Here is a 10,358-nt window from a genome sequence, read left to right on the forward strand (position 1 = left end):
CCCATTGCCAAGCTATATATAGGTTGAAAAACCTCTAGGCATACTTATACTCCAACCCTTTGTGAGATTCTTACTGGGTTATTTCCTGTTACCAAAACGATACATGTGGGAGGGGATGGTTCATGGTTAAGACTTCAGCATTTAACAGATAGGTATGAACAGTCTTTTAGAGTGGGATGCTCTAGTGGTGAGCACTCTCCACTTCCAACCAAGAGGTTGTGAGTTCGAGTCACCCCAAGAGCAAGGTGGGGAGTTCTTGGAGGGAGAGAGCTGAGGGTATATCGGAAACAGCCTCTCTACCCTTGTATGAACAGTCTTTCAGAAAGCCTGCTCTTTGTTAGAAAAATCCTTCCTTTACAAAGAGGACTATGCTCTTGCACAACCCCTAGACCTCCTTTTCGTGCTGATAATGAGAAAAGTTCTCTTTTAGAGGAAATGAAATTAAAAACGGAAACCACTGCTAAAATAACCTGCCTTGGACATTATAACAGAGTAAGTATAAGTGTTTCTTATTCAATGGAATATCTTTATCATGTTGTCACACTTGTACAAATGATAAGTATCATGAAATGAAGCACACAATTTTAGCATCCAAATATATAAGGGAAAATGATCAACCACAGCTAACCACAATTGTTGCTTCGTAACAAGACTAGTAATCTTTTGTTCCAAAATTCTTGCACCAGAGTTGAGAAGGAATGGGCCGTACTGGATGATGTGGCCTTTGCTGCAAAATAGAAACCTTGTTATCACATGAATGCAGATCAAATATTTTGCAAAGTGCACACACGAACTCATTTTAATAGGTGGTATGGTTGGTTGCATAGGAAAAAAAATCCTAACATAAAATTCTGCGCAACCAATACAACTTTTCATTGCAATATAATACTCTGCATTACTAATCTAGTCTCTACATAACTAATACTACAAAGTTCAGTCTCCGATATAGAAAAATGTTATCTGCATAACTAATGCAGCATTTGGTTACAAATACCGACATAACTCATTTCTTTTCAAAAGAAAAGTACCAACATAACTCATGTAAATCTATATACTCCGTATTATTTTATAAGGAGAAAAACGCTTAGAAGAATATGTGCTAGAATAAGAGTATCCAAAGACAAATATCTTTTTAATGTAGACAATCACTACATAATAATCTCGTGTTATTATTTGTCGTATAATAATCTCTATATTATGATTCATCGTATAACAACCCCTACATTGTTATTTACTGCACAACAATCCCAACATTATTTGTTATCACATAACAATCTTCTGTTATAATCCCTGCATAACAAGTACATGAATCAAACGGCCTTAACAGTATCAAATCAATAAGAAAAAGAGGAGCAATAGAGCAACCAAGAAGAACACTGATCATTCTAAAAGAATTATATTAAGTTGATCAAAGGCTAGAACAACCATTTACATAAACAAATAAAAAGATTCAACAAGACATCATCTTTGAACTGAACCTTCAAATTGAACAAACAAACATAAATAACCATTTTTTTCAGGTTGACTGAGCCTGTTTTTGCTCCAGCCAGACGTCATATACTTTTAAAATTTTCAATCTATTTACATGTACACTTAATAAAAATTTTGTTTAAGAATTGATCATTTTACAGCAATTACTAATTGATTCAATCCAATAATATGAATGACAAATCATCTAGGCTGAACTTTTTTGCAAGAAACGCTGCCAGGAGTTTCTTGCAAAAAATATGAATAACAAATCTCTACAATGTAATCATTCTTTCCTCTGTCTTGCTACACCTCGACTAATCCTTCGGGTAGCCTATCCAGCACGCAAGCAGCCAAGCACAAGTTACCAAGGTAATCTTACTCACCAAGGTTGGAGCAAATGACTCACACTAAGTGTTATAACTGCAATTCAAACTAGGGATCATCAGGTTACTACTCTCATGTCTCAACCACTAGGCCATCCCCTAGGGGACTCGACAGAAGCATGGATATTTCCCTCTCAAGTCGGCCAGTCAAGGTGAGCTGGAGGAGGACAGATCAAACAAGGGGGGAGAGTTTCCCGACGTGATATTAAGACTTACATCAAGGTCTTACAATAAACATCTCATGGATAGATGAGATGTTTACCTATGTCTATAAGTAAGATTACCGGGAATGTCCAAAAGCCACTCACAGCCTCAAGTAAAAGATGGATATGGTACTTTCTTTTTATAAGTGAGATGATTGTAATCTTACCTTACATAAGTTTTCGTCTCGATTAGGTTCCCAGGCAAGTGATCTCAGTCAAAGCAATTGGATGTCATTGTAGCATAATCAAATTCTATTGATGCCAGATTTTGTTAGCTCCAATTATTTCTGAAAAATCATAGTAGGCAGCATCTAGAACAGACTTTCACATGCAATATTAAGCCTACTATGATTGCGAATCATCAGTCCACCAGCTATAACAATTGCATGCTATACACATTTACGAAACTAAATAACGTCACACATAGCTGACAGGCTTCTGAAAGCAATTTCTTTCTTGGAGATTAGGCTAGGGTTTCTTTTTCTTTCTTTCTTTCTTTCTTGGAGATTAGGCTAGGCTAGCAATTTCTTTTGGCTGGTCGTGGGGTTTAAAAGTCAAAATAGGGCCTCTAGATTCAGTGCTTTTTACGGCGAAAAGGCTACTGAGATTTTAAGTAAGAAGTGAACTGCACTTTGTTTTTACATAACGGTTTACGGGCCAACTTGCGTGCACCTCGATTATTCCACTATTTCACTAGGTACCTACTATCTACTACCAACACTGCAATAGAGTAACTCTGCCTAATGCCCCCAAGACTAAGGCAGATGGAAGTAAATCACTTGGTGTGTTTTATCTCCGGTGGTAGTTGAACCCTAGTCTCTCATAGTTTAACTTCATTGACCATTAGACCACACCCTTGGGTGCTAAGCGAATTTCACACTTTCCCGAAACACAATCTATAACAAACTATAAAAATTACTCAATATATATGTGCGAATAACAACATAACTGCAACTAACATTACTATTTTTTTACAACGAAGAAATCTCCAACGACCAGTGGCGCACAACCCCTCTACTCCTTCTCCACTTACATATCAAGCTTTTGTCTATGGCAGGGTTCAAACCCGTGATATGCGCCTAACTCACACATCACGCATTGTGCTCTTACCACTACACCAAAACCCCGGGGGCTGCAACTAGCATTAACATTTCAACATCAAATGTAGAATATCGACTATACTAATCTACAACACAAATCAAGCATAATCAAAATGATATCATAGCAAGCTTTTGAGAAATATTACCTTAATTACAAAGTTGAGTTTTAGTTTCAATTAATCAGCCATAAAAAACAATTAGTTCGCAACATTCAACTACATGTTAAATGCTTTAGATAAATTACTATCATGGCTTGAGGATAGTAAACAAAACATAAATAAATAAAAAAAGTGTTGCTACCAAGAACGAGACCAAAAAAAAAAAAGGATAAAGAAGATAAGCCTAGAACAGAATAGCAGAAGAAGAGGATTCACATGCCAAAAAAAATGTCATGGTGAACAACAATATGAAGAACAAGAAGCAAATTCAGAGAGACAGATAAACATAAATGATTGAAGAAGAGTCACTAAAAACCAAATAAGAAGAAGATGACAACGAAGAAAATATTGAAGCATACTGTAGAAGAGTCCTAGTACTCGGATACCAAAAGGTCTTATTTTTCCAACTCCTTTTCTTTTGTAAACTCTAATATTAAATTCAAAGAACCACCACTTGTGCCTCACTGTCTGAAGTCGCATCAGTTCACCCATAATAAGTAATAATCCCTTCCTTCACATTTCTCCGTCGCTTTCATTTCCTACTTCTTACATTCATCACTGAAGCTAAAGCTGCAGATACATTTATACTCCTAATTCCTACCACTACACTTCTAGCAAATATATTTACCTCAAAGCATGGTATGTTCTCAGAGAATTAATTTCCCAGGATCAAAAGAACTCATATTTGAGTTCATTAACCAACTTCAACAATCAATTGTATCAAGAATAAGAAATCCTGCTTTCTGCCAAACGGAATATAAATACTATTCACCATATGATGAGATTGTTTTAATTTCACATCACCACACATGCTGAACCTGAAGATCCTAAACTCATTGCATCAAACAAATACAAAGTACAAAAATCAATTTTCACCCCAAAGCTAACGCCTTTATCCAATTTCACCAAGATCAATCTCTAACCAAAATTAAAGTACAATATGTGATTTCAATCTTGAATCTCAAATTGTTACGAATATATTTCACATAAAAAATAAGTGAAATTTGGAGATACTGACCTCGAGTTCGGCGGATTTCAAGGCGACAGGGATACATATGAGGACGATTCCAGCGAGAGCAATGGCAGTGTTACGCTGCCAATGCTTGGGCCTACAGTAGGGCCCACCACTCATGCTCCAGACCTTAGTCCTGAAGTCCACACCATGTCCATGGGCGTGATCTCCTCCGCCGGCCATTTTTCTTCCACAGCTGATGAGATGCAGAATTATGCGAACGAATTTGACTGGATACAGAATTTTAAAAAGAAATAATTTTTTTTATAATTTGTGGTGTGCGACTAAAGAGCTCAAAAAAATCACCCAACTAAAGGTCACTTTTTTTTTTAAATCACAAAAGTTCTCTATTTCTGTCATCTTACCCACAAGGTCACGCACTACACTTTTTTACTTTTTATTTAAAGCTAAATATTTAAAACATAATAAGGCACCAATTAAAAATATTTTTGATCTGCTCCGAGACACGACCCGATATCTTTTATACCAAATTTACTTATTTTTAGTCTCATTAAAAAGGTAATTTAGTGTGAGCAAAAGACAACATTTAAAGGATCATTTGACGCGAGCTAAAGTTCACCATCGTTTAATCAACTAAAAATATTCATTATCTGGTGAATTTATGGCAATTATAATGAGCAAAAGATATCAATTGGACATTGCAGAAATATTTCTGTGATATGCTAGATAAAAAGAGTATTGTTAAGATAAATGAAACAGTACTATTAAAAAGATAAGTTCAATATAAATAATTATAATTAAAAATTAAAACCAACAAATAAATGCCTCTGAAAATTGAAACTTGCAATCTGTGGTAGCATTAATAAGAAAACGAGTAATAGACCAAAGGCACTCTGAATTATATCATATTAATAATCTTCTCCAAAGGTTTGATCTTCCTCAAATTAGTGCCTTTCCTAAATAATTACCTTAGTCAAGTGACCTTCGAAGTAATAACTTAATATTTATGTGACCGTAAAAGCTTCTGATTAAGAATAAAATTAAAATTTTAAATTAAAAATTTAAAAATTTAAAAAGTAATTATTTTTTTTGGAACAAATTAAAAGGAGCTTACATCAATTGAAGTAGAAGGTACAATATTTTTGGCTTTTTTACACGCTTGATCCTTTTTTAACTATTATTTTTTTTAAAATAGCAACATTTATTCTTTATTCCATAAAGAGCACTTTTTATTATTATTAGCATATTATAAAAATTAAGCTCAACATTTAATAAGTTAACTGACTCACTAATCACAGGAAGTACTTTTTTTGTCCATCTCCATTCTCCCTTTCCAACATTCATCTTGTTCACTCTATTTTTGAAAATCTGATGCATATGTGTAACGACCTGGCCGGTCATTTTGAGTATTATAACCTCGTTCCCCCATTTACTGCTCAATTTATGCTTTATAGTTATTTTATAACTTGCCGGGTTAGTTGGTTCGGGTCATGAAGGAATTCGAAATGAAATGAGATACTTAGTCTCATAATTGAAATTTTAAGTTAGAAAAGTTGACTAGATGTGGACCTATGTGTAAAAGACCTCGGATTTGAATTCTGATAATTCCAACAACTCTGTATGCTGATTTTGGATTTAGGAGCGTATCCGAAAAATTATCTGGAGGTCCGTAGTGGAATTAGGCTTGAAATGCCAAAAGTTTAATTTTTGAGAAATTTGACTAGGGGGTTGACTTTTTGATATCGGGGTTGGAATCTGATTCTGAAAATTGGAATACCTCTGTTATGTCATTTATGACTTGTGTGCAAAATTTGAGGTCAATCGGGCGTGATTTGATAGGTTCCGGAGTCATTTGTAGAAATTAGAAATTTAAAAGTTCATTAGGCTTGAATTGGAGTGTAATTCATGGTTTTAGCGTTGTTTTAGGTGATTTGAGGGTTCGACTAAGTTCGTATGATGTTTTAGGACTTGTTGGTATATTTGGTTGAAGTCCCGATGGGCTCGTGTGAGTTTTGGATGGTTAACGGATCAAAAATTTAGACTTGAACAGTTGCTGGAATTTTCTGATATCTGATATTGTTTTCCTTCTACGCGATCGCGTGAATGTATCTGCGATCGCGTAGGCTTAGTTGGTTAGTGGAGGTTTTTGTTCTACACGATCGTATGGGGATATCTGCGATCGTGTAGGGTTAATTTGAGGCAGTGATATTTTGTGCTTCGCGATCGCGTGAAGCGGGACGCGATCGCGTAGCTATGTGAGTTTGTTATTCGCGAACGCGTGAAGAAGGTCGCGTTCGCGTAGAGGAAATGGGGCAGAAATGGAAATCATGCATTTGTGCTTCGCGATCGCGTGGTTAGGTCCGCGATCGCGTAGGTCTGTGATGTTGTGCATCGTGATCGCGTAGGAAAGTCCGCGATCGCGTAGAGTTAAATCTGGGCGATAGAAAATTATTCTTCGCGATCGCGTGGGAATGTTCGCGATCGCGTGGGAATGTTCGCAATCGCGTAGAGCAAATGTCTAGGCAGAGAGTTTAAGTTCTAAAAGTGGGACGAAGTCCAATTTTTAGTTTTTGACGGATTGGAGCCCGGGAAGAGGCGATTTTCGGGAGTTTTTTAACGAAACCAATGGGGCAAGTGTTCTTAACTCAATATTGTTTAAATTACACGAATCCATGGTTGTTTTTATCATTTAATTGATGAATTAAGTTGGAAAAGTTTGAAAACCCTCTTGGTTTAAATTGAAGATTTGAGGGTCGAGTTGGGGCCGAATTTTGATAAAATTGGTATGGTTAGACTCGTGGTTGAATGGGCTTTCAAATTTTATAAATTTTGTTGAGTTCCGATATGTGGGCTCCACGGACAATTTTTGAGCTAAATTTCAGATTCTTTTTATGTAAAATTAGCATTTTCTTATGGAATTAATTTCAATGAATTTTATTGACTGAAACAAATTATTTATGGCTAGATTCGAGGCGTTTGGAGGTCAATTCACGAGGAAAGGACATTGCAGAATAAGAATTTCACGGCTTAAAGTAAGTAACAGTTTTAAATCTTGTCCTGATGGTATGAAACCCCGGAATTTTGTGTCATGTGATTATTTTGGAGATGATGCACATGCTAGGTGACAGGCGTGTGGGCGTGCACCGAGAAGATTGTGACTTAGTCCGTCCCGTGAAAACCGTATAGTTGAATAATTTATTGTTAGCTATATTCTCTCTATGTGTTGAATAAATTTGACTGTAAATCATGCTTAGGCTATGTTATAGTATTGTTGGAACTCGTAGAGGTCGCGTACTTGTTGAATTATTTACTAAATATTATCTTGTACTCGGTCATGATTTTTCTTGCGTATTATACCTCAGTCTTTCTAGATATTTATTGATACACTATGTTATCTTTGTTTGGACTGATCTTTGTGATTTCTAAGAGCCCGAGAGACTAGAGAGGTTGAGGAATGAGTAAGGCCGAGGGCTTGTCGGTGAGGTAAGGATATTATGGTACGTGAGTTATCCGTGCAGGATAGTATAGCACGTGAGTTGTCCGCGCAACACGTGAGTTTTCCGTGCAGATTATGGCGTTTGGGCTGTAGGAGCCCCTCCGGAGTCTGTACACCCCCAGTGAGTGCGGGTACCTATTGAGTGTGAGTGCTGAGGGCTGAGAGCCGAGTGGTTGAGTTGTTGTGACGAGTGGAGTGATTGTTGCCTTGAGAGGTTGTACTTACTTTTCATTTGTTGTTGCGCTTAGTTGCTATTTGTCATTGTTGTGAAATTCTCTGAAAGATTTTATATCCAGATTACATGAACTTGAACTGTATAAATTGATTTGACTTAAACTGCTGGATTTGAAAGCATGTCTACTCTCTATTGGAATTACTGAAAATGAACTATAACTGTGTAGCTCGTCACTATCTTCAGTTCCTTATTTATTATTGTTACTTGCTGAGTTGGTTATACTCATGCTACACCCTGCACTTCGTGTGCAGATCCAGGTGCTTCTCAACATAGCGGATGTTGATTTTCTTGCACAGTTAATTTTTCGGAGATTCAAAGGTAGCTGCCGTGTTTCGCAGACCCTGGCTCTCTTTCCCTATCTCTTTGTTTACTGTATTTGGTCTTAGACTATTATAGACTATTTTCTTTTGACTTGTATCCATATTAGATGCTCATGTACTCAGTGACACCAGGTTTTGGAGGAGTGTTCGTATCCGTATTTGTGGAATTTTGTATTGTATTTAAATATTATATTTTCAAACTTAAGAGAAATTGTGGTTTATTGAGATTATCGGCTTGCATAGTATCGAGATAGGCGCCATCATGACAGGTTGAGATTTTGGGTCATGACAAGTTGGTATCAGAGCCTAGGTTACGTAGGTCTCACGAGTCATGAGCAGGTTTAGTAGAGTCTTGCGGATCGGTACGGAGACGTCTTTACTTATCTTCGAGAGGATGCAGAACCTTTAGGAAAATTTTACTTTCTTGTATTCTGTCATGCGAATTTGTTGATTCCGGAAACTAAATTTTTGTTAATCTATTCTCTCACAGATGGTGAGGACACGTACTACCGGATCGGACGGTCAGCCACCAGTTAAGGCCGCGAGAGGCTGGGGCCGTGGTAGAGGCTGGCGTTGAGGTAGAGGTCGAGGTGTAGCTCGTACCACAGTTGGACCAGCACCTGTAGTACCACCAGTTGCTCCAGCTCAGGAGCAGATTCCAGATATAGCTGAGCCGACAGGATCAGCTCAGGCACCAGTTGTGCCCATCGAGATTCCAAGCCTTTAGGAGACTTCGGCCCAGATATTGGCAGTTTGCACTGGTCTGGCTCAGGTGGTTTCAGCTCAGGCCGCACCTGCCACTTCTCAGGCCAGGGGAGGTACTCATACCCCGATTGCCCATACTCTAGACCAGGTAGTACAGGGACTTCAGATACCGGGGGCACTACCAGCCTAGCCAGCTACAGCTGCTCAGGCCCCGGTAGTTCCTGTTATGGCACATGATGAGTAGAGGAGACTTGAGAGATTTGAGAGGCTTCGACCTCCATCTTTTAGCGGTGCGGAGTTAGAGGATGCTCAGGGTTTTTTGGATAAGTGTCAACGGATGCTTCGGACAACGGGTATTCTAGAGACTAATGGGGTCTCATTCACTACTTTTCAGTTTTCTAGGGCTGCCTTCAGATGGTGGGAGGCTTACGACAGGTGTAGGCCGATCGGTGAAGCACCCCTTACCTGGCAGCAGTTCTCCGGTCTATTCCTGAGAAAGTTCGTGCCTCAGTCCCGCAGAGAGGAGCTGTGCAGGCAATTTGAGCATCTTCGTCAGGGTGATATATCTGTGACACAGTATGAGATGAGATTTTCAGAATTGGCCCGTCATGCTATTTGGTTGATTCCCACAGACAAGGAAAGGATCAGGAGGTTCATAGATTGCCTCACTTTTCAGCTGTGATTACTCATGACTAGAGAGAGAGTGTCTGGTGCTACTTTCGATGAGGTTGTCGACATTGCTCGTCAGATTGAGATGGTTCGCAACCAGGAGCGGCTTGAGAGGGAGGCTAAGAGGCCTTGTGGTTCAGGTGATTTCAGCGGTGTTCCTTCAGGGGGTCAGTTTTACCGCGGTAGGGGTCGTTCTTACAGACACGCTCAGACAGGTCGTCCAACTCATCGTGGTGCATCAGCTAGCCACAGTTCTTACAGTGCTCACTCAGGCCAGTCTTCATTTAGTGCACTACCAGCATAGAGTTCTCATCATGCCTCGTCCACTCAGGCTTCTACAGGTTTTTTCGGGTTATTAGGAACAATAGTTCCTTCAGATGAGGGTTGTTTCGAGTGCAGAGAATTGGGTCATTTCAAAAGAGATTGTCCTAGGTTGTTGAGTGGGGCTCTGCAGCAGAGTTCTCGACCAACGGCACCAGCACCATCAGTTACAACACCCACCCAGCTAGCTCGGGGTGGGGGTCAGGCAGCTAGGGGTCGCCCAAGAGGGGAAGGCCGGTCAGGTGGTGGTCAGGCCCGATTCTATGCTTTTCCTGCTAGGCCAGATGTTGTTGCCTCAGATGCAGTGATCACATGTATTGTTTCA

At 38.9% G+C, this 10,358-nt stretch overlaps 1 long non-coding RNA gene across 1 annotated transcript; it reads right to left on the reverse strand.

Moving 5' to 3' along the window:
• Nucleotides 1–487: 487 nt before the first annotated feature.
• Nucleotides 488–4,565, reverse strand: LOC107800002 (uncharacterized). Its single transcript, XR_001651261.2, has 2 exons — nt 4,333–4,565; nt 488–727 (listed from the first exon to the last, which is right to left on the reverse strand). It is a non-coding gene; the product is annotated as an uncharacterized LOC107800002 (long non-coding RNA).
• Nucleotides 4,566–10,358: the final 5,793 nt, after the last annotated feature.

The sequence above is a fragment of the Nicotiana tabacum genome, chromosome 13 (assembly GCF_000715075.1).
Source record: "Nicotiana tabacum cultivar K326 chromosome 13, ASM71507v2, whole genome shotgun sequence".
Taxonomy (NCBI): domain Eukaryota; kingdom Viridiplantae; phylum Streptophyta; class Magnoliopsida; order Solanales; family Solanaceae; genus Nicotiana; species Nicotiana tabacum.